This window comes from Canis lupus, chromosome 7 (assembly GCF_011100685.1).
Source record: "Canis lupus familiaris isolate Mischka breed German Shepherd chromosome 7, alternate assembly UU_Cfam_GSD_1.0, whole genome shotgun sequence".
In the NCBI taxonomy this organism is placed as follows: domain Eukaryota; kingdom Metazoa; phylum Chordata; class Mammalia; order Carnivora; family Canidae; genus Canis; species Canis lupus.
The window spans coordinates 11,735,162-11,757,304 of NC_049228.1; the positions used below are offsets into that span (position 1 = coordinate 11,735,162).

The 22,143-nt window shown below is 42.1% G+C and overlaps 1 long non-coding RNA gene and 1 pseudogene across 5 annotated transcripts in view; one reads left to right on the top strand and one right to left on the bottom strand.

Annotated features, from left to right (window-relative positions):
* LOC119872500 overlaps window positions 1–22,143 on the bottom strand; it is a 129,824-nt gene that overhangs the window by 25,089 nt on the left and 82,592 nt on the right. For 2 of the 5 annotated variants that reach the window (XR_005361952.1, XR_005361949.1), the window contains exons 5-7: window positions 17,914–17,988; window positions 2,413–2,628; window positions 2,194–2,299 (exon numbers count right to left, since the gene is read on the bottom strand). This is a non-coding gene — a long non-coding RNA (uncharacterized LOC119872500). The remainder of the gene's footprint in view (window positions 1–2,193; window positions 2,300–2,412; window positions 2,629–17,913; window positions 17,989–22,143) is intronic. The other 3 variants (XR_005361948.1, XR_005361951.1, XR_005361950.1) reach the window with 2 other exon arrangements.
* LOC100856097 lies at window positions 14,870–15,435 on the top strand (annotated as a pseudogene).

Below are 22,143 nucleotides of genomic sequence, written 5' to 3' on the forward strand. Positions count from 1 at the left end.
ACATAAGGAAGGGAAGTTAAATCTCTTTTATTGGAGTAGGTTACACACCACTCCAGGACCTCTATCCCTTGTGCTTCAGAAACAATTATCTTAAAGCTTTAAATGGATTTTGAAAACATTCAAAACCAAGAAGAGCTGTCTCAGTACGAAGAACTTATTAGCAGAGAGATTTACATATTTGAAGCTAGTCAATAAGAGACTTTGGGGGAGGACAAAAGGAAATTCAATGAAGAGAAAAGGGGGTGAGGAACTAAATAGTTCAGCTCTGAGGTTTATTTTATTTCCCATCCTGTGGATTTTTACACACTGGGTCTATAAGATAAGAACTGGTTAAAAATTAAGAGAGAAGAGAGCCTTAAATAAATGGTAAAGCTAATAGAGACCCAGGGACAGAGCCTCCTCTCAAATGCACAGCTTGCCGCTCCACATATAGTATCTTGAAAAATCTTTACTGCCTTCAAAGATGCAGCCCTTGGCACTGAGCACCATGCCTCCAAGTATAGAATGTGGACCTCCATATTTATGTTCCCCAGATGGTGGAATTTATAAATGCACCATGGGGTGCTATTGAAATTAATAATTTAATTCATTTCCGTGATTGTGCCGTGATTGCTAGTCATTATGGCAATAGCAGTTAGCAGAGTCTCTCAGTTCTGGGATGGAGCTGAAGGGTAATCTCAGTGAGAGTAATTCCTCTGTCATCCCATTTCAAATGCAGTCAATCCCCTCTGAATGGGGCACAGCCAAAAGTTTCTGGAATGAAAATGAAGGCAGCACCAACCTAGTTAGATGAAGATAGCTTCAATTTCTGTGATTCCCAAAGTTTGAAATCAGTCCTCTAAGGACCACTAACATGATCTGTGATTGTTTAGCTTGGAAAAGGAACAGATAAGAAGATACCCGATCACTATCTCCAAAGACACAAATTTTGCACTCTATGCCTGCAGAGAATCTACATCCAAATAATTGAGAATTAACTGCACTTTTACTTTCTATTCCCACTCGTCTGCTTTATCGAGGGAATACACTGGCAGCTGTACTAAATGATTTTTGAAGTCCCTTCCAGAGATTCTCAGAGATTCCCTGATTCAGTGGCAAGGCTGGGAGAATGGTGAGGGTAGCGACTCTGTGTTTCCTCAAGGGAAGTGCTTGCTTCTCGCAGCCTAATGATCTGAAAGCCTAAATGTGCAAGAGGGGGAATCGCTGGGCACTGGCACACACAAGTGCGGCCAATGTGGATGAGCCCATTGGAATTTCCCACCCAAGAGACGGTAATTGCCTTGGATTTATAAAGTGCCTTTTCTTCTTTGAGAAGCCTAAACCCCCCCTTTTTTTTTTAATTTCCCTCATTATCCTCTGAGTTTTCATTAATCGCCAAAGTCAGTCCTGACCTACAGATCCTCCTTCAATAGTGAAGACGCTAATACACGAATGACAAAATAATCCAAAAAGGTAGAGACAGATTCCACTACCTTGGCTCCTCTTAGCTTTTGCTCCATCCAGTAGACTTCCCTTTGGACCACTCTATCTCTGCACAGCCCACAGGGCCTGAATGATCATGGAAGGAAGCACAAGGGTCTCCCCCCTCTCATTCCCAACAGCAGTGATCTTGCACGGGGCCCAAGCTCAGACCCTGCCCACCACCGCATTAGGGGAAAGGAACAGTTGGGAAACAGAGGCAGAAGATGAACACGGATACCCCCAGGCCCTGGGGAGGAGGGCAGGAACTCAGAAACACCATACACACCAGTCTCCTTCTCTTTTTCGGTCCACAACTCAGTCTCCTGTGGTGTGTGGGTCAAGGAGCTCTTGGGGTGCAAGCAGGGTATGGAAACAGCACTACCTTTTTTGTTCCAACCGGGTTTCAAGGAAACCTTTCGGAGGGCTGTGGGTTGGGGAAGGTGGCAACAAAAATGTGCCCTACTGTGGTTGTGTTTCAGGGGCTACACAATCAACATCCCTGCCCCCCCCCACACAAACCCAGTACATGGTAAATGTAAGCAGGGCGCCCTCAGCAATTGTTCTGAGTGATTATGGTGGACATTCCATGTGCTAAATGCCCAGAACTACCTCTTCATCCCCTGAAGGGCCTCAACTCCTGCTTCCCTGGCAGTCTGTACCTCTTCAGTAGTGCTTTTCACACCCAGCCTCTCCATCGAGACTGCAGGCCCTGAGAACATGTGCCCCACTCACCTCTACCACTGCTCCTACCACACCAGCAAGGGGATTTGCCGGAAGGAGGGACCCACTAAATGTCCCCAAATTGCGGGCATCTGATGAGTGGAAACAGTGGGTAATCCTGGAGAGGGAGAGTGGGGAGTAGAATATGCTCTATTTACTTTTTGGTCATGACAAGAATAGGTGAGGAGAGCCCAAACCCCTTATTTATACCACAGCTATCCAGCCCCTTACCTATGTGACACGAGAGGAGGAAGTCTGGGTGGCATTTTTCTCAGAAATGCAGGATCAGTTCTACTTGGCCATGCTGAGGCTGTCCAGGGGCGGGTAGGAGACTGCGAGCCCCAGCATTCTCCCTCCTTCCCATTGCTGTCTTTGGGTTGTTATTGTTGCTGCTGTCAGTGACATTTCACAGGTCATTACTTATTCTTGAAAATGCCCTCCAGTGACCTGGCAAAAATATGTAGAAGAGAGGTCCTTGGACTAAAAGTCAAGTGAATTAGCACTTTCCCCAACTCCCTGTGTGAATGTGGGCAATCTTTCCCTGCCCTTGGTCACAGCTTCGTCTTTCAGGATGGCACAGTGGAAAGAGAGTGGATTTGGGGGCTAAACAAACATGTTTAAACACCAGACCTCCTGGTATAAGTGATGTGACCTTGGAGAAGTTCTTTACTCTCTTACCACCACCTTCTTTATTTCTGACATGAGCACAACATGTCCTAAATACAGAAAATTGATAAGAGTTTTAAATGAGTTCGTATATGTAAAACACTTAGCGCAATCCCTGGCACAAGCTAAGTACCCAAATAGATTTGCTTCACTTTTTCTATATAAAATGGGTGCTATAAACAGAATATTTGTGTCCTCCCAAATTTCATATGTTGAAACCTAATGCCTGCTGTGGTGGTGTTAGGAGGTAGGGCCTTTGGGAGGTGATAAGGTCAGGAGGGTAGAACTCTCATAAATAGGATCAGTGTTCCTATATAGGGGGCTCCAGAGAGATCCCTAGCCTATTCCACTGTTTGGGGACAAAGCAAATAGTCAGCCATCTCCAGTCTAGAAAAGAGCTCTCACCAGAACCCCTGCCCTGCTGGCATCCTGATCTTGGACTTCTAGTCTCCAGAACAGTGAGCGATAAACTTCTGCTGTTTATGAGCCGTCCATTCTGTGGTGTTTTGTTATAGTATAGCCCAAACAGACTAAGGCAATGTGATTTCATCATCTCTTCCTTATAAAGTTGTTTTAAGGATCAAATGAAATACTAGATGATAAAAATCTCTGAAAACTGCAAAATACTGTGCATTTGTAGTCACATGGGATTAAGAAAAGCAGAACATAAATAACAAGATACTATTGTACTGTGCTCTAATATCCAAAGTAAATTACCTAGTGTTTCCAAGGTATTTTTAAAACAATCTTTAGGAAGGAAACCAGCATGGATTGTTTTATTATAAGAAGAGCTTTGGGGGGTAGGGGAAGGAAATGAGAAGTGTGAAAAGATATGGAATGATGAGGAGTGTCTGCATGGCTTAGTCACGTGGGTATGCATATAACTCTTGGTTTCAGCTCAGGTCATGATCTCAGGGTCCTGGGATCGAGCCCTGAGCTCAGCAGGGAGTCTACTTGAGGATTCTCACTCTCCCTCTCCCTCTCCCTCTGCCCTTCCCCCTGCTTGCTCTCTCTCTCTCTCTCTCTCTCTCTCTCAAATAAATAAATAAATCTTTTTTTTAAAAGGCTATGGAATGATGATAGTAGTGGCTCTGATTTATAACTGTATCCTGGCTCATCAGCAAAGTGAGTTCAAATCCAAACCAAAAGTGTCAGAACAAAAAGATTGGTCCAATTACCATTTCAGTCTATCTTTAGTGATTCAAGCCCATTGGAGACTTTGTGAAGTTGGATAATAGCTAACTGTCATCATTGTGGCCTCCTGCCGAGTGTGCCTGGCATACAAGAACATCATGGACATCCACTGCTTCAGTAGGACAACACTTTCTAAACTCTGTTGCGTGGAATGCTTTGTCACATAATGTTTTTAGTGCTCTGGAGTCAAATACATTAAGGAACATCTTTACCTCATTCTTAGACATTTACAGAGTATATTTGTAAAGTAAAGACTCTGGGAAGTTCTCCAGACTTAAGTACATTTGTTAAACCCAGAATCTTCCAAACTAATTAGACCATAGGTCTCTTCCCCTTTCCTCAGTCTACAGAGTCACAATTAATATCTCTTAGAATAATATTCTATGTGAACACAAATCTAAGAAGAGATTGGCCCACCCACCAAGGGCCTTACTTGACTGTTTGGGGACACAGTCAATATGCCACAGAGCCAGGCTGATGGGAAACAAGGGCTTCAGGGTCTTTGCTAAATAATTGTATATATCCTCCCATCAGGGTGGTGGAACCAGGATGCCACTTGGAGGAGCAGAAATCACAAATGCCCTTTCAATATAGTGAACATTCACCACCATGTGGTCACTGCAGGCGGTCTTGGGCGAGGGTAGGGTGCAAATAACCCCACACAGGGCCAGAGCACATTCCGCTTCTGGGTGTAGACACGAGGCTTGCCCATAGCAAAGGGGAATGGGTAAGGGAAGGAAACAGAGACATTGCCCTCATTCCAGAATGCTACAGCAAATGCACCAAAAATCAACCCAAACTACTTGTTCTCCTTCCCCTGCCCCAAACCATTTCAGATCACAACAGTAGCTAAACTTGGCATTGAGAGAAATCTGACATCTTCAGGGTGGGTATACAGTTTTCTAAATTCTGTCTCTAAACATGGTTCTAGTTTAAAGAACAAAAGCTTAAATTGAGCAGTAAAAATCATACAGGGTAACAGGGCACATATTTCACATCCTTTTCCCTGCGCCTCACGCACACACACACACACACACACACACACACTTATTCTTCTATTTATTTTCCTCCACTATTCAGATTCATTGGCATCATCCTTCTCTCCCAGTGATGATCTACTCCATTGTCTTCTTGCCACACAATTCAATTCAAGACAATTGTTTCTTATCCACTGTGTGCCAGGCACTGAGCTTAGAGTCACCCGTTCTCAGAGTCATCTTGGAGCAGAGTCATCTTGGATTCTGCCTCAGGCACAGTATCTAATTGATTACAAAATACCATCAATTCTACCTCTGAAATAGCACCCAAATACTGCCAGACCCACTTTGCTACCGCCCTCCCATGGTTCTGGCCTTCATCATTTCTCACCTCGCTATTGCAAGCAGCCTGGTGTGTCTTCTTGCTACGGCATCAGTTCACTTCCACACCACGGCAGCCAAAGATCTGATCATGAACTAATAAGGCAAAGACCTTCAATGGCCCTGTGCCATCTGCAGAAAACAGCCTCAACTTCAGACGGCAGCCCTTCACAATTCCAAGTTTCAGGACTCCTGCTTTCTCCCGGGCCCCATCATACCTCCTCCGACAATAATTGGATCTTATTCATTATTGTATTCTTAGCATATAATACCAGGTCTGGCACAAGGCAGGCACTTAGGAAATCTGTATGAAATGACACGTGGTATAGATGCATCAACGAATAGATGAAAGAGTAAATATATTGGTTTCCTCTTGCTGCTACCAACTTATTGGTTGAAAACAACCCAAAGTTATTCTATTATATTCTGGAAGTCAGAAGTCCAAAATGGGTCAGCAGGGCTGTGTGTCTTCTGGAGGCTCTGGGGAAGAATCTGTTTTCTTGACTCATAGAGCTTCCAAAGGTTACCTTCATTTGTTGGCTTATGGCCCCTTCCTCCATACTCAAAGCACATCACTGCAAACTCTGCTTTCCCTCATCCCATATCCTTTTTCTATCTCAGACTTCGACATCCCTGCATCCCTCTCAGAAGGACCTCTGTGATTAAATTATTGGGCCCAGAGGGGTAATCCATGATACTCTCCCCCATCTCAAGGTCCTTAACTCAATCACACATGCAAAGTCCCTTTTTGTCATGTAAGGCAACATATTCACAAGTTTGGGAGATTCAGACATGGTTGTCTGTTAGGTCGGAGTCAGGGGGCATTATTTAGACTATCAAGGTGAATCAATAGAATTTTCTTTTTAGTGATGAGTGTTATAGCAGCATAAGCTACCAGTGGAAATTTACAGAAAGCCAAGTCTAAACTCTGCCCAGAAAGGCAAGGAAAAGCGTCACAGTGGGAATGATGCTTGAGCTGAGTTTGAAGAATATACAGGAGTTCTAAAGGAACAGAAAAAGGCAGCCCTTCTAAGGGGCAGAAACAGCATTATTCAAAGCACAGAGGCATAAGGATGGGAGGAGTGGGGTGACATGAGTGAAGCACAGGTTCAAGGGGAGGGCCTATCGCTCCCTTAGTAGGAGAGAGATTGGGCCAAAGGAAGGAGCCTACCTGCCAAGCTAATGAGTTTGGAGTTTCATCTAAAGTATGTGGGGGCGCAGCCTCGGTGGCCCAGTGGTTTAGTGCCACCTTCGGCCTGGGGTGTGATTCTGGAGACTCAAGTTCGAGTCCCACGCCAGGGTCCCTGCATGGAGCCCGCTTCTCCCTCTGCCTGTGTCTCTGCCTCTCTCTCTGTCTGTCATGAATAAATAAAATCTTTAAAAAAATGAAGTATGTGGGGAATCAGCATGGAAGCAAGCAGGGATAAGACATGGTTACATCACATTCTAGAACAGCACTGTCTAATTGAACTTTTTGCAGTGATGGAAATGCTCTCTCTGTATTGCTTAATAGGTAACCATTAGCCACTTGGGCTAATTATTAAGTACTTAAAATGTGGCTAGCATAACTGAGGAACTAAATTTTATTTTTTCAAAGATTTATTTACTTATTTTTAGATTGAGAGAGAGAACTCGAGGGAAGAGGGAGGTGGGAGGAGCAGAGGGAGAGGGAGAGGGGGACTTAAGCAGACATCCCACTGAGCATGGAGCCCAATGCAGAGCTCGATCTGAGATCACACCCTGAGATCACAACCTGAGCCGAAACCAAGAGTTGGATGCTTAACTGACTGAGCCACCCAGGCACCCCAGGAACTAGATTTTAAATTTTACTTAACTTTAATTAAACAGTTATATGTGCCCAGAGGCTACCATATTGGACAACACTGTTTTAGAAGGATCATCTAGAGATTTGATAGAAGGTGACTTCAAAGTGTGAGAAATTGAAGGCAGGATGCCCAGAATGCATTGGCCCAGATGAAAAGTGGACACAGTCTAAACTAAAACCTGGGTGGGAGTGATAGCAGCTGGTGGAGACAGCAGAGAAAATGATCAAATATAGTGTTAGGAGGGTCTGACTGATGGAACATAGCTTCAGCTGAGTCTAGGATGAGTCTCTGTATCTGGATGGTGCCCGTCACCAAGCAAAAGGATCACGGTTTAAAACTTATGGTGATAATTTTACTTCATTAACAGGACCAAGTTTGATGTACCTATTAATTGGAGACATTCTAAAATAAATATGTCTGGAGCCCAAGAAAGGCAGACCTGGGCTGCACATATAGGTCTGGAAGGTGTCAGCACGTAGGTGAGGGCTGAATCCCTGGGCGTGGATGGTTTTGCCCAGGATAAGTAAAGAGCAGAGAAAGGCAGTGGACAGCAGACAGTAGTACTGCAGGGAGCACTGGCATGCAAAGGCCAGGGAGTAGGAATGAATGAGCTCTGAAGAAAACTCTGAAGAGAGTAGGGCCATGGGCTCTGAAGGAAGGGACTCAAGAAGGAAATCAATTTTTCTTAAGGAGGCCAAAGGTCATCCTGACTGCAGGTGGGTGACCCAGCAAGAGCAGTTTCAGCAGAGTGGGTGTGGGGGGTAAGGGAAGCTTGGGGATTCATACGTGCTTGTGAGCAAGACAGCAGGAGCACCACTGTGAACCCCAAGTATTAACTCTTATCTGACTGAGAGGAAAGAAGTAGACCAGGAAATAACAAGAAGCACAAGGGCAAAGAATGGATGAGGTGAGATTTGTACCCATTGACATGCAGAAAGAAAAAAAAAAGGAGACTAAGCTTGGAGGGTGAGGAGCTAAAAATATAGGAGAGAGAGGGAAAGGGGGTGGATAAGGCTGCCAGCTGTCCATACCAAGCAGTTTAGTACTTTAGTTTCCGTATGATAAACACAAGCAAAAGCCCAGACATGTAGGTCCCATTTTTTAAATCCCATTTAAAAATTAAGTGTATGTGCCTAAGTAGTACAGTCGAATGTAAAATGTAAGCTGTAACATAGATTTTATCAATATGCTTTCCCTGTCAGGCCATTTTTGGTTCACAAATTCAATTAAAGTGCGTCTGGTATTTCTGTCAAAACCTCTGACACACCAGGGAATGACGGATGGAGCAAGGTTCTCTGCATCTCAGAAGATGAGCCCCTCACCATTTGCTGAGCAGAGGCCACAATGGCTTTCTTTCCAGAGGTGTCATAGGACACTTTGTGGAAACAGCCCTGGGTGGCTCAGTGATTGAGTGTCTGCCTTTGGCTCAGGTCATGATCCCGGGGTCCTGGGATCGAGTCCCACATTGGGCTCCCTGCAGGGAGCCTGCTTCTCTCTCTGTCTAGGTCTCTACCTCTCTCTGTCTCTCTCATGAATAAATAAATAAATTTCTTTTTTTAAAAAGGAAGAGACTATGGGAGTAAAATTTCAAGAGTATAAGACCATGCCCACCCTGCCCCTTCAGGTCTCCCCTGCTCTCCCATCACCACCTCCCTTCCACACACATGAAAATCCTACTTTACAATGGGACAGGTATTTTAGTCTGTCCTGGCTACACAATCCCACAGACTGGGTGGCATCAAAGCAACAGAGATTTGGTTTTCACAGCTCTGGAGGTGGGAGTCCAAGACCAAGGCACTGGCAGATTTGGTGTCTGGTGAGGACCCACTTACTGGTTCAGAGATGGCGGACTTCTCACACTGCATCTTCCCATGGCAGGAGGGATGAGGGTTCTGTCTGGGGTCCCTGAGAAGGTCACTGATGCCATTCACGAGGGCTCTGCTCTCCTGACAAATCACTCCCCAAATGCTCCACCCCTAAACACCAACACACAGGGCATTAGGTTTTGACATATGAATTTTGAAGGGACTCAAACATTTCAGTCTATAGCAATGATAGCACAGTCTGACCCAGGCTCACCTCTCACCCTGACTCTGATAGCCACCAGGAAGCTCAGAGCTGTCTCTAAGAAGTGGCTTCACTTCTCACTGACTCAGGCAGAGTCAGGGGAACTGAAAGGAGAAAGAGATGGAAGCGTGAATGGAGCAAGAGAAGTTCAGAGAGAAAGAAGACGGCAAAGAGGGGTGCCTGGGTGGCTCAGTGATGCTCTGAGTGAGAGCTCAGAGATGCTCTCAGGCAGAGCATCTGCCTTTTGCTCAGGTCATAATCTAGGGTTCTGGGATCAAGTCTGCTTCTCCTTCTGCCTATGTCTCTGCCTCTCTCTGTGTGTCTCTCATGAATGAATGAATGAATGAATGAATGAATCTTAAAAAAAAAGAAAAAGAAAAAGAAAAAGATGGCAATAGAGAGATCCCTTCAACAGGGAGCATGAATGTAACACTTGTGATACTTGAGTACACCTAGATGTTTTGCTACCCTTGTAAATGTTGGCCTTGGGAGTAACAAGGACATGCAGAGAGTTGGTTTATGCGATGTGGGGAGAGTGACTGTAGGACAGTACTTTGCAAGGTCTCCATGGAAGAGAGGAAAGAAGGGAAGAAGCAAGAAGAGAGGGGAGGAACAAAAGAGAAGGTGGAGGGGAGGCGGAGGAAAATGCTCATGCAACTATGTTTTGCTTTTCTCTAAATTCCTCACATATGCCCTTATCATCGGCCCACATCCCCCGTCAAATGCTGGGGTTGAAAATCTGTTCAATGTTAATGTGACTCTGGTGGAAGATTTTCTTCTCTTTATTGGCACTCCTAATGGTGGCAGCCTGGCCCTGTTTATTCATTAATGCCTGGAAGTCAATACTGAAGTAGAAGACAGAAGACTAGCAAATGGCAAAGCCAACATTTATTCCTGTGTTTCCAAGGAAGGGAGAACTTTCAAGACAGTCCAGGTCTCTTTCTATCAGAAGCTAAACAATGAAAAATAAAAAACAAACTTCCAACTAGATGAAGAATTACAGATTACCCGTCATGTTCAGATGATGCAAATGTGGCTCAGAGATGAAAAATCAATTGCCCAAAGAAATAAGTTAGAGCCCAGGTCTCCTGACTCCTCATCTTGTTGCTTTTCCACTGCCTCTGTGATTTTCAAGTTCTGTTCCCTGGAGGTGTCATGGGGGAAAGGCTTGGGTGGGCAGAAGCCAGGTGAAGTGGATGGACTATTTCCCCCACCCCTTCAACCATATTCAACCACAATAATTCCTATTTATCTGACATGTGCACACACAGGGATTCTGTATAGTATTTCCTCTGAAGAAAATTTCTGTTGCTAAAACTGTTAAAAAAATTGCCTTACACCACATTTATAATTACATTTTAGGCAAAAGAAGCCTGGCCCTGTTCTAAAGACTCATTATCAATCATAGAAGCCTTTTTTAAATATGAAATTAATAAAGGACATAACTGAATAGGGGGAGATGGGTGGGAAAAAAAAAGTTCAGGGTTCCTTCACTGGAAAGTGTAGGACAGCAGTCCTTAAACTTTTTTTGTACATTGAAATCACCTGGAGAGCTTGTTAAAGCAGATTGTTGGGCTCCATGCCTGAGATTCTGATTCAGAAGGTGTGGGATGGAGCCCAAGTACTTTCAACTCTAACAAGTTCCTAATGCTACTGATACTGCTGGTCCAGGGACCACACTTTGAGAATCACTGATGGAGAGTAGAGACTGTTGAACAGGAATAGGTTCCACAGGAGGTCATCATGATGCTTCAAACTAATCTTTTGGAGAAAGCAGGAGGAACTTCTCTCCAAGGCACTATTATTCAATCAGAGAAAATAATATGTAAAACTTTCTAAGACACATAAAAAATGCTTATGTTATAATATTGAATTTAAAAAGAACATGATTGGGATCCCTGGGTGGCTCAGCAGTTTGGCGCCTGCCTTTGGCCCAGGGCACGATCCTGGAGTCCCAGGATTGAGTCCCACGTCAGGCTCCCGGCATGGAGCCTACTTCTCCCTCCTCCTGTGTCTCTGCCTCTTTCTTTCTCTCTCTATATCTATCATGAATAAATAAATAAATCTTAAAAAAAAATAAAAAGAACATGATTCCAATGAGAAAAAGTAGAAAAAACCTGAAATGTGCTAATTATTTCCTCTGCTGCATAAAACAGACATTATTTGATCTCCAGACTTATGTAGATATGGTAGTTGGTGGTTGATGTGAGAACAAATGCTTATATCTATATGTATATCAGAGCTACTCATCCATTTAAAAACCATTCATAAACATTGGGGTTTAGGGTGGAAATAAATCCCTATTTATATGCATATGAGTGTCATGTGCGCTCATTCCTTCCACAAATATTTATAAATGCCTACCAGATGCCAGGCACTGTGCCAGGCACTAGGGAAAAGACACACGTTCATTGCCTTCAGTCCAGTGAAAGAAACAGGAAGTGAGATAAGAGCTAATGGAAGCATATGGAAAATTCTATGGGGGAGGAACCATTTGGTTTGACTGATATTTAGCTCCATTTTGGACAATTTAAGTTGTGGAATATCCAGGGAGAAATATCAAGTAGAAAGTTGGAAATATGTGTCTGTAACTCAGGAGGAAAACCTGGGTTGGAGATGTAGATTGAGAGTATCTAATTCTGGGTATAAATGATTTCTCGATGAAAACGAGTGAAGTATGGGGGTGAAGTATGGGGAAAGGAATGTCAAGTGGAGGAGGAATAGCCAATAAAGCTGATTTTGGGCTAATAGAAAGATTGATAAGATAATGCATAAAATTAAGGACACGTTAATCTTTCTGTTTTAAACAATAATGACTTATTTGCTTGAAATAAGATGTCTTTAGTAATTTCATCAATATGCCCCTCCAGGAAAGATATGCTGTATGCTGATATGCTCAGCAGATATGCTGAGTTACTCATAACATGTCTTATACTTCCTAGTTAGAACCCAATCTTGCTCAGTATTTTCATATAAATCCTGGTGTCTTATTTAAGTAAACAAAGATTAAAAATCACAAATATAACTCAAAACCCTAGTGAATAATGTTTCTATCAGTTTTTTCCTAAGGTCATTAGCTTTTAATCACTGAGTCATATACATATACAGCATTGGTTATGTGCAAAACAAAACGATTTTTATCATTAATGAGCTAGCAAATGTATGATGTCATCTCACATACATGTAGACACATGCACAAACACGCACTATCTTTCCCCCCTTCCTTATACCTCACTTCTCCTTCTTGGCTGTCTCTAAGGTACAATTACAACACTATGAACGTCACATTTCTAGTTACAGTTGTTATGAGCTTTTAAAACTTTAAGTAAAAATCATTACTCAATCCATGGTTTAAAAACCAATTCAATATACATTTAATAAGCACCTTTGTTCATACTGACACAATAGTGAGATTACTGTCCCTGTACTCACTGAACTTGTTGAGCAATAAGTAAGCCTTTTCGGACCAGAGAACATTGGCTCTCTAGTTATTGATGTATATATAAAAGAGAAAGAAAGAAAGAAAGAAAGAAAGAAAGAAAGAAAGAAAGAAAGAAAGAAAGAAAGAAAGAAAGAAAGAAAGAAAGAAAGAAAGAAAGAAAGAAAGAAAGAAAGAAAGAAAGAAAGAAAGAAAAAAAGAAAAAGAAAAAGGAAAAGAAAAAAAAGAAAAGAAAAGAAAAGAAAAGAAAAGAAAAGAAAAGAAAAAAGAAAAGAAAAGACAAGACCTTGTTTACAATGTGCAGATGATGCTGTTTTGGGTTATTTTATCACAAACAAATGTACAAAAACATGATTTCAGGGCATCATTCTGGGTATTGCACAAGCTATACATATGTAAAATTATATATAAGGATTTAAGATTTGTAGGGTTGGGGGTGAAAGGTTTGACTGCAAAGAAACAGCACAAGGGATCATTGAGGGTGATGGAACCATGTGGTATCTTGATTGTGGTGATGCTTCCACAACTCTGCCATTTGTCAAAACTATAGAACTTGATGCCTCCAAAATTTAACTATACATAAGTGTACAAATAAACAAAAATTGTAAAACGCTGATCTATAATAGTGACTACTTCAAAAGGTGTTATTCAAAATAAAGTCAACTTGTCACTTTTTGGTTAAACCATTTACACACAAACACACACACATACACACACACTTCTCTGTGTAGAACTTCCAGACAAAGTTATTTATTTGCTTGTAATCTTACTCCGGGGGAGTTCGGTTGACTTTCCCAAGATACAATGGAAGGTGGCTGTTCAACTCTTTTTGCCTGCGGTGCCTCAAATTTCTACTTGTTCGTTGAGAGAATCCTCCGGAGACAGATGTATTACAGCACTTTGAGAACAATATTCATACCCACTGCTGGAGAGTGAAAAGAGATAGCTGAAGGTTGGGCTCTGAGAAACAATTTAGCGGCTAAATGTGTTACTTAGGAACTGAATCCAAGCAGGTACTTGGAAAGAAGCAATTCAAACTGGTGACCAACATCTCCCAGAGTATACGGGGATTAAGACTTGCACTCAAGTCTCCAACCGGCTTCTGTGCACAAGTAGACTCCAAGCCCGCATCTCTCACGCACTGTTACCTCGTGGCCATTACTTGCGGGTGATGGATGCTCGCGTTCACAGAACAGCGTGCTGATGCATTTTTTCCTGCCATTGTATGTAACATGTTTTCTAATTCTTTTGCTCTATTCAGCATTTGACCCCAACGATAGGGGATTATGGTATTAACTCTCTACCCAGCACACATTCTTTACAGACTCTCACTAAATACTGTAAGCCTGCTGCAGAGAGGAATAAAAGTGAAAGCATACCGTCTGGTCTTAAGCTGAGCACACAGAGGGTCGTGATCCAATTGGAAGGGAAGCAGAATTTTTAAAAAGAAAGAGGTTTGACCAAATTTTAATCCTTGTCATTTTCATTTCTCTTACCCTGTGGATTTGGGTGATTTTATTTACACTGTCAGCTTGAGCCTAGGGATTGGAAATCAGGCTTTTATGGAGATTATTAAAAGTACATAGAGTACACTAAAGGTTGGGCTCAGTGATATATGCTGCTAAAAATATGAATGTGAATGCCCTGGTATTAGATGCCACTGGCGTACATTTCATCCTCCTTAGAAGGTTATTCTTGGGAGCCAGACCTGGTGCGATGGTAATGAGATGCAGGCTGTCAGGATATTTCTAATAGGTAGCAAATGACCAGGGATGGAGGTGAATTAGCATTACTCAGATGAGGAGGTAGCTCTTTATACCATTAATTCCAATGCAAAGTAAAAGAGAGGGCATTGTAAAGTGGGGGGAGGAGGAGGGTAGGGTTAGAGCTTCAAGGATTTATCGATGGGTTGGATGGGACACAACGTCACCCAAGTCCCTAGGCTGGGTTGTGTTTGGCACAAGCTTCTCAGATGCATTGCTAGTGACTTTTTGTTAGATAATGTCATATAGGCCTAGATTACAAAGACAAAGCTCTAGACCTCAGCCACAATCTTTAAGATCTCAATAGATAAAAATGAAATGGTTTACTCAATCTCAAAATACTAGAAGCATTCAATGCTGCAGCCTCAGGTCAAAATGGTGAGCAGGCCTGCTGTTGCAGCATCAAGCCGATGGCTAGAGCGTATTTGAAAATGCTATTACAATGCTGCAGGGTTCCATAAACTGGGGTTAATGCGAGATGATACAGTATATGAGAATGATGATGTGAAAGAGACTGCACGAAGCCTTCCTGAGAACCTTTATAACGACAGGATGTTTCACATTAAGAGAGCACTGGACCTGACCATGAAGCAGCAGATCTGCTCTTTAACAGCAGTGGACAAAATATGAGAAGGATAAATTCTATTTTGAAAAGTAGAATTAGGGGATCCCTGGGTGGTGCAGCGGTTTGGCGCCTGCCTTTGGCCCAGGGCGCGATCCTGGAGACCCGGGATCGAGTCCCACGTCGGGCTCCTGGTGCATGGAGCCTGCTTCTCCCTCTGCCTGTGTCTCTGCCTCTCTCTCTCTCTCTCTGTGTGTGACTATCATAAATAAATAAATAAAATTTTTTTAAAAAAAGTAGAATTATCTGAAAGAAGAAGAAATATCTGAAAGAAGTCATTCATGAAAGAAAGGAGAGAGAAGAATGGGCAAAGAAATAATCACAGAATTGAAATCTGTGGTTGCAGCTGCCCTAAAATATGTTTAAAAGGTTGGGTAAATTTGAAATGTACAATTTAGAACTATTTGAGCTGCAAATGGATTACTTTAAAAGACTCTTTCTAATTTTACTTGAGAGAGAGAGAGAGCATGAGCAAAGAGGAGAGGCAGAGGGGGAAACAGACTCCTCACTGAGTGGGGAGCCCCATGTGAGGCTCGATCCAAGGGTCCTGGGATCATGACCTGAGCCGAAGGCAGATGCTTAACTGACTGAGCTACTCAGGCACCACTGTATTACTTTAAATAAATGTCTAGTGTAATTATAAAACAAAACACTAGACAGATGCATTCACGTTTCCATGAAGCAGGTTTAGGATCTCAAAGACATGGAAGTACTACTTTACAAAGTGGCTGCCTACGTGGGACTTGTGTCCTTGCAAGGTTATAGATTAGAATAATCTCTATAGGCTTAAGAAGGTTTTAGAGAACTCCATGCAGCACAGCTCTGTGATGGACCACTGGGAGAAAATGGGGTATTTGAGGCATTTCTTTCCAATCAAGGGGGCTGATGGCATCCCCATGCCTGCTGCACGGCCTCCTTAGTAGATGGAGAGTCACTGCCAAGCTGAAGCTTTAAAGTGTGTTCCACAGGTAGAAATGGGGAGGAAGGCAGATGGCAGAAAGCAACTGACCAAGTGTTTATTTCACTTGGAGCTCTCAGTGTAAGGATCGAGGTTCGTAACTCTGTCACGTCCCAGATGATTATGTACAAACGAAAATGTGCTATCCTGCCACAGAGACAGGTGCGATGCAAAAAATGTGCTATCCAGGCCATAGAAAAGGGACAGCTATTATAGGTGGTCCGCCAATGCCTTCACTGTTTGAAACCTTAGTTCTGAACCCCTTGTCCTTATTCGCTTATGTTTCACATCCTGACTGGGCCTCAGGTCAGGTTGTTTGTTTTTCCTTTCTCAAGCCTTACCCACTCACCCTCCAAAGCAGCCACCCTCTGACTAAAATGTTTATTTCCTTCTTAAACTTTGATCCCTATTCCTGCTCCGGCAGTACTGCCTTCGTGCATACTGAACAAACATCTCCACCTGGTCTGGACTGCCACACGGACCTCTCTATGTCAGTGTGCCCTCACCCCCCCTCCCCCCCCCCCCCCCGCCGGGAGAGAGGCTCTCCCTCCCGGTGTACCGCAGTTGCGCCAATAGGTAGGGTCTGTTGAGGATACCAGTCAATGGCCACCAGACAGAAGTAAAATGGGTCCTTTAATGTGATGGCAATAGAAATTGCTATGGACCATGGCCCATACCACCCAACCCTCCTTCATTAACTGTCTTTTAAACATATATACATATAGAGCACCTGGGTGGCTCAGTCAGTTAGAGGTCTGCCTCCAGATCAGGTCATGATCCTGGAGTCCTGGGATTGAGCCCCGCGTCAAGCTCCCTGCTCAGTAGGGAGTCTGCTTCTCTCTTTCCCTCTGCCTGCCACTCCCCCTGCTTGTTCTCGCTCTCTGTTAAATAAATAAATATATATACATATATATATATGCATATATTATGGTATTGATATGTTTTTTCAAATCAGGTTTCTCATATTTTATTTACCAGATTTGCATAACAATTCCACAAGTCAGAAAGGACAAATATGAGTTCTCTGGTACAACAGTACAAGTAAGATCTAGAAAAGTTAAGTGACTTGGCCATTATTACATGGCAAGTAAATAATAGAGCATACTATAGGGCAACTCTACCTACACTCCCTTGGCCTAAGATACTCTGAAGAACAGAATCAAATCCATGTGGTCACTCTGTATGGAAATTAATAAATAATTTTGATGGTAAAATGATACATTTGATGATGATGATGAGAATGATGAATGTTTTCTGCCTCCAAGTGTAGACATCAATTTCATTTTCCTGACTTGCTTGCAAGCAAGCAAGACTTCCTTGCACATCTGCAGGCCTTCACACCAATAGTTACTTCTACTTAGAATGCCTTCCACCTGACCTATTTGCCTAGAAAATCCCTCTCCATCCCTTAGAATCTGATATGTATGTAACTTCTATGAGGTCTGTACCTCGCACTGCCCCACCCCACCTCCACACAGAAGGAACTATATCATATGTTAATGGTGTTACACTTAGGATATAATTCTTGATGTCATTATCTGTTTATCTGTATGTTCCTGCACCAGATTACGGATAAGACCAGGAACAATGTTTCATTTCTCTTTGCTTTCCAGCCTCTGTTGCGGTGCCTGACAAGTTAAAGATACTCAAAAAGTATTTTTGAACAATGATGATGATGGTGATGTCGATGATGTGGTAGGAGGATAATTTCACTCCTTTCAAGAGAAATGAAGAGCTCTTCCAGCTTTTAGTATATTAGCTAAGGTAATCAGTGTAGGCTGCTATAAAATACAGTTTCCAAATATGACTACTAGAACCCAGTACAAGGCTATTACTTACTCACGAACATCTGGTGTAGGTTGGACTCCTTCCATTGTGTGTTTTTTTCCATCTTGGAGTCCTTCGCTTCCAGCTCTTCAGATGAAAGAAAAACAAGACATACCAGGTTTTAATATAGGTGGCCTCAAAATAACATCATCTGCCCATATACAACTGGGCAAAGCTCAGGATCACATGGCCCATCTAATTTCAAGGCAGCCTGGGAGATGTAACCTTCCTTATACCCAATAAAAAACCAAAGTGGTGAACACTGAAAGACTTTTGCCATAGTCTGCTCTTCTGGACATCTAATATCCATTATACTCTTCCTTTCACTCACCTCACAGGTCAAGGTTCCATCCAGTCACCACCTTTACATCATGTCCAGAATACTTGAGTGATGCACCATCTTCACCATCAGTCTGATATAGTACCTCTAGTACTATATAGTACTACATATTAAAAAGACAAGTTATCTGTTTCTCAACTTCCCCACCATCACAACCCATTTATAATGATAGAAAAGAACAACAAATAATCCAATTGAAAAGGGAAAGAATGGATGGTGTGCAGCATTATGGGCCATAGCCAAGCTAAAACCCTTCTGGGTCAGCACTGTGAAGTCCATATCCTCTGGACATGGAGGATGTGTGTAGAGTTTGCTCTAGAAAGGACTCCCTTCTTTTGTTCTTCTCCTTGGCCACGCATGAAGTGTGGAAGAACACCCTTCATTAGGAACAGTGCCACTCTAAAAGCTTGACTTCTGCTCAGTCTGGAATGGGTTGGGAACTCAAGAATTATTTAAGCCTTGAACAAAGAAGGAATTTTTAGGTCTAGGCCCTTGGGTTCTTTGGTAATGCAGTCCTCAAAAACTTGGAAGGCACAGGATATATCTGCTTCCAGTCAGGTCCAGGTGCCAGCAGCCACACCCAGTTGTTTTCTAGACATTGCTACTAAATCTACCTTTTTTCTTTGCCCCTTCTCATCCATGCCTTTCTTTCTCTCAGCATAATTACCTAAAGATATTGAGGCTCTCAGAAAGAATAGATGGGAAGACCATCTATTGATTTGATTTTTGTCTCAAAAAATTCCATTCAATTGAGAACTCTTACTAGATATTTGTCACTTAAAGCCCTTTTTGGTACCATGTCTTACTGAGTGAGTCTAAAATAAATTTATTTCTTCCAATAGTACAGCCCAAATTTCTGTATTCTGTATTCTATTTCTGCTTGCAAACTCATGATGCTTTCCTGAGTCACCTCTTTCTTTCAATACACATCTAGATTTCTTGTGATACTAAAAACACTGCTGAAATTCTGTGTTTTTAACCATTTCCCCTAAAGGTATAAACTGTGCATGTGGCTGCCTTCCAATTAATAGCAGGCAATAGTTATATGATTTGTCACAGCATAACCTGAAGTTCTATCTTCCATTTTCTGGTATTAGTTGCCTTTCTGCCTGACACTGAACTACTAAACCAAAAATATATATTTAACATAGTATGACAGTCAAGGAATATGATTTGGTTATGTCAACACCCCACTTCTGGTACCAGTTTCTGTATTACAGCCATAAATCCCTGTTACTATAACGACAATCTCAGTGGTCTACACAGTACTTCATTTCTCCCTCATGCCACTGTGAATGCAACTCTGGTAGTTCTCTTTGGAGGTTTTCTTCCAAGTAATGATTCAGGAACCCAAACTCCTTCCACTCTGTGATATTAGAATCTTAAACCAGTGGCAACTGAACACTGTAGAAGGGGAAGTGAAGCCGGAATACCATTTAAGATGTTTTTAGGGGCAGGACTAGAAGTAGTTTATATTCTTCTGTCCCAAGTTTTTGGCCAGAACCCTGTCACATGACCCCAACCTAGCAAGGAGGAAATAAAATGTTCCTGTGTGCTCAGGAATAGGAAATGGGATTGATGAGCTTAGAGCTCTCCTTCCTGTATTATAATGTGTCATGATTTGTAATGTGTCATTGACTCCTTACTGATGACTGACCATGCTGAGAAGAGATTACTTTTCTCAGTCATCAACAAGATGTCCATTATTGGACAATAATGATATCTTATTTTTATATTAAAAATGCAGGTTCAAAACCCTTTGAAATTACTTATGAAGAATTTAAGGCCAGTATAATTTTCTTCCCACTTAGCAAATAATATAAAATTAAAACAGTAAGAGGTATCACGGGACCCACTGTGATTCATCCAACAAGTTACCAGAACTTTGGCTTCAAAAGATGACCTTCTCCAACCAAATCTGTATAACACAAGCGATTACTATGTAAATTGCAATTTGTCATGACCATGCAGGTCCCCACAATGGAGATGGCTTCATGTAAGTGAGCTGGTTATCCACATGCTCTAGTCAGACTCACCAGCCACCAATCCCCTCTCCTTTGAAAGGCACACCACAATACAAGGGGACAGAGGACCTGATTTACCAACAAGTAGTAAGCAGTGTAGTAGTACAGTGGAAAAAGCAAAGTTTTGAGTAAAAGAGATCTAGGGTCTTGCATTGGTTATATGTCTTGAGCAAGTAATTTGAACATCTCTGAAGCTCAGTTGCCTCATTTCTCATCTGTAAAATAGAGGATAATATATCTAACCTGTATAATAGTGTGAACATCTGAGATACACACACACACACACACACACACACATACAGAGCGTGCTGATTTTCACTCAATATAAATTGACAGCAGTATCCTTAATGGTCAGTGTTCATGTCATACTAGGTATTGACAATTTTAATATCCCTGAGTGTACTAAATTAGTCTACACCTATTTATTTATTTGTGCCTGCAATGGGCCTATAATTTTTCTAGGCATTATGAAAGATAAAAAGAAATTTAATATAAGATAGATCCAGACCTCTAGTTTAGAGGCCAACTATATAAGGTTGACATGACAGGAATGTGACAGGAATTCCCTCTTTGAATTCAAAGAGGGAATTTCTGTGAGCATTGGCTGGATGAGTCAAAGAAGGTTCCATGAAGAAGGTAACTCTATGAGTTTGGCGGATGCCAGAGGAAGGGAGATGTTTCTCCATAAAGCTTGGTTAAGTAAAGAATACTGAGGAGACAGTCAGACAGGAGAGGAGAGCAACTAAGGAAAAATGAATGTTATCACCAGGGCTACACATTCATTCTGAGTAAAATGATACTTAATCCTTCGATGAAAAAGGGCAAAAACCCCATTCCCAAAGGGAACACTGTGTTTCCAGAGGGTACTGATACAGACACTATTATAATGGATTCTACTAATTGCAAAAATATGTACATAGAGGAAAATTTTTAAATGTATATCTTTTGTATGATTTTGATAAGGTACGGTGTATTTTGTGTTTTTCCAATGCAATAATCCTTGTCTTTCTATTTCCTTTTTCAAATGTTCTCTTTTTCTACTCCATATGTGATACTACAACAGAGACATGGCAAGTATCTAGGACAGTGGGTTGGCACAAAGCAGGTGCCTAATGAATATTTGTTAAATATTAATTTGTTTAACAAAGTTCTGAATAAGTTTTTCCCAGCAGAATTGCAGCACTTTGTAGTCTTCAAATCAGGCAAGGTGAATAGGTCACCTCCTTAAAAAAGAGACAAAGAAGGGACACCTGGGTGGTTCAGTCAGTTAAGTGTCTGCCTTCAACTCAGGTCATTATCTCAGGATCCTGGGATAGAGTTCCACATCAGGCTCCCTGCTCATCAGAGAGCCTGCTTCTCCCTCTCCCTCTGCCGTTCCCCCCTGGTTGTGTTCCCTCTCTCTCTCTCTCTCTCAAATAAATAAATAAAATATAAAAAGAGAGAGAGAGAAAGAGACAAAGAAGACTGCTGATACACTCTTACAATGAGTTGAAAAGAATATGTAAGTAAATGAGTAGATTATATCTAGTTGATGAGAAAGGCAGACAGCCCAGGAAAAGCCCATCTTTGGAAATTTTAGCATACTCATTGTCTAGTGTCCACTTTTCCAAGCTCAGCACACACTGGTTAATATGCTCACAGTTTTGATGGGTCCTTCAGCAAAGCACCTTCCTTCCCTAATGTTTCCTCTAAGTTCCACTAAAATAGTGGAATGGCTTAAAACAACCAGGGTGGGTCATCTCCAACCCATACGTATCAAGTATCATTTTTTAAGTTGAAGTGATATAATTTTCCTCTTCCTTTAAATCATGATTCCTTATAGTTTCCAACCATAAATCTATGATTCCCAGTTTTTAAGTGATAGGCAAAATATCAGCG